The 3,084-nt window shown below is 51.9% G+C and overlaps 1 pseudogene; it reads left to right on the forward strand.

Moving 5' to 3' along the window:
• The first annotated feature begins 646 nt into the window (after nucleotides 1-646).
• Nucleotides 647-2,125, forward strand: LOC102811872 (annotated as a pseudogene).
• The last annotated feature ends 959 nt before the right edge of the window (nucleotides 2,126-3,084 follow it).

Genomic DNA, 3,084 nt, shown 5'->3' on the forward strand with positions numbered 1-3,084 from the left:
GTAAAGACTGTTGCATTCAAATCTCCTTAACTGTGTCTGAAATCTATCATTTTTCAAAGTGTGAATATCCTGGAAAAGAATTTCAGTCAGGGGTCCAACAGAAAATGAAGGCACACTGAGCTTGTACATGTACAAAATGCCATGGAAAGTCTACTCACAGAGGTGTGGGCAGGGCTAAGGAAACCAAGAAGGACTGTTGAGACACTCCAGGCCTTGCAACAGTGTGGAAGGCACCACTATTCCTAGCTCCACTGGGGCAAGGGAGGCAAAGATGCTTCTGGAATCCACTGAGCAGTGGAGAGGTGCCTGCCCAATAGGCATTGCATTTCTAGGGGGATGTTGGAACTGCACCACCAAGTCAGAGAAAGTACTCCAACTTATCTCTCCTCTTACTAGCCCATCTCTTTCTGAGTCAGAGGGCAATGAACGCTATTGTGCAGTTCATAATGGTCAGCCTCCTAGGACGTATTTAAAGCAGGTCTGCCCTTTAGGGTAGAGCATGTATCTCTGCAGGGGTGGCTTGGCATACAGAGAAAATCAACATTAAAAAATAAGTTTTATGTGACATAATATGGTTAAAGGACATGGGAAAGAATAACACTTAAAAGGGCCGAAGAGCTAGTGAGCAGAGCTGAGAGGCCTATGGATGTGAAGGACTCAGAGGCCCCAGTTTGTTCTCAAGAACAAGATGGAGGACCGCAACCTGCACTACCGGTTTCTGAATTGGCGCCAGCGGATCCGGGAGATACGAGAAGTGCGGGCTTTCAGTTATCAGGAGAGGTTCAAGCACATCCTTATAAGATGGAGACACTTTGAGTTACCATGGAAACTCTGGTGACGTTGGCTGCCATGTGGCTTCTCGAGCCTTGACCAAAGACAGCAATTATTTTGAGGTGTCTCTTGTGGACAGTAAGGGGCTCTTGGTAGTGTGGTGGTTACAAATCAGGCTGAGAACCTCAAGGTCAGCAGTTCGAAACTACCAGCTGTTCCGTGGCAGAAAGATGAGACTTTCTGCTCCCATAAAGATTTACAGCCTTGGAAACCCTGTACAGGGTCGCCATGATTCAGAACCGACTCCACGGCACATAACAACAACAACATTGCGGACAGTGGGGTTCGGGGCACCATTGCTGTGGGGCTGGCCCCTCAGTGCTACAGCTTGGATCACCAGCCTGGCTGGTTGCCTGACTCTGTAACCTACCACGTTGATGATGGCAAGTTGTACAATGGTCGAGCCAAGGCCCATCAGTTTGGATCAAAGTGTAATTCCGGGGACCGGATTGGCTGTGGCATTGAGGCTGTGTCCTTTGATGTGCAGACTGCTCAGAGTTTCATCGCCAAAAATGGGAAGCCGGTGGGCTGCGCCATCATGCCCATGTCCTCGGATGGGCTGCTCCCCGCAGTGGGCATACACTCCTTGGGTGAGGAGGTGTGACTGCACCTCAATGCAGAGCTGGGCCACGAAGACGACAGTGTCATGATGGTGGACAGTTATGAAGCCGAGTGGGGCCGGCTGCATGACGTCAGAGTACTTGGGCAAGGGAAAGAGCATCGTTGTTGTGGGGCTGGCCCAGGTCCGGCACCCACTGAGCACCCGCAGCCACTACTTCGAGGTGCAGATTGTGGATCCTGGAGAGAAATGCTACATCGGCTTGGGGCTGCCCCGGAATGATTATCCCAACAACAGGCATCCTGGGTGGAGCAGAGGGTCTGTGTCCTATCATGCCGATGATCTTTCACGGCAGTGGTGTGGGGGGCCCCTTTGGGCCCCGAGGTTACAAAGCGGACATTATGGGCTGTGGAATCATGTTCCCCCGAGACTACATTCTGGACAGTGAGGGTGACAGTGATGACAGTGTGACACGGTGATCCGATCCCCGATTTCTCGGGCTGTCCAGACCGTTCGGAATGTGTGTATCAGGAAGGAGAAGAGGAAGAGGAGGAAGATGGGAAAGAGATCGAACAAAAGCATGAGGGCAAGTAGGTGGTGGTTTTCTTCACCTGGAATGGCAAGATCATTGGGAAGAAAGATGCTGTTGTATCTTCTGGGGGTTTCTTTCCCACCATTGGAATGCTGAGCTGTGGAGAGAACATCAAAGCCGATCTGCACCCCTTGTGTGGCTAGGGGCTTCTCCCCTGGACCTGCCCCTTCTCCCTCCTCTCTCCTTTGACAGGACCAGATACTCAGTTGCTGACATACCCAAGGATTTGCTTATCCAGCAGCCCCAGGGGGTTGCATAAGCACTCTACCTACTGCCAGGTTAGGCCCCTGCCAAGCTCCTCAAACCCACCATCTCTGACTTGTTAGCCTGAATCCTAGTTGGACAGGAACAGACCCAAACAATGGTATTGATACATTGCTGGGTCAGTCGGCTCCGAGGCCCGTTGCTCACTGGCTCCCTGTGAGTAGAGGAGTAAGCATCCCGTTTTCAGCTGCTATTTGGCCTTGAGGCTTTGCAAAGGCCCGGGGCAGAAACACCATCCCACCCTCACTGACCACAGTATTTTTCCTTTCATTCTTCCCTCTCCTTTTGTTTTTAAATTTCTCCATGTGAATCCGTCTTTTTTTTTCCTTTCTTTTTTGTGTGAACCAGTTGCTGCTGTCATCCCTCCTGGTTGGGTTAGGGGGGGTCTCTCTTGGGTTCACCTTTCTCCTTTTCACTGGCTGCTGTCCCCAGAAGACTCCTCTAGGGTCTCCAATCTTTCCCTGAGCTGGCTTTCTCCCTGCCACCTGCTCAGGCACCCTAATCCCACTCAGAAAGCTGCGTGCCCCACCCCCATTGTCTCCACTGTGCATACAGGTTAGTTCTCATTACATGTTAAAACAGAGGGTCTGTGGGGGTGGGGGGGACACTGGGGCCTTTGCTCCTGTCTCCCCTGCTGATCCTTTGCTCACCTGTGGCACCCTTGTCCCTAGCTTCCTGGGCATGTATCTCCTGCCGTGGTGAAGGCAAGACCCCAAAGCTGTAGCCAAGTGAACCCAGAGGGACAGCTTGGTCTCACCCCCCCACCTCCACCCCACCCCCACCCTGTGCCCAGCTTGCTGCTTGTACCAGTTGTCTGTTTGGTTCTAATATGTACCCT

The sequence above is a fragment of the Chrysochloris asiatica genome, unplaced genomic scaffold, assembly GCF_000296735.1.
Source record: "Chrysochloris asiatica unplaced genomic scaffold, ChrAsi1.0 scaffold00045, whole genome shotgun sequence".
Lineage (NCBI taxonomy): Eukaryota > Metazoa > Chordata > Mammalia > Afrosoricida > Chrysochloridae > Chrysochloris > Chrysochloris asiatica.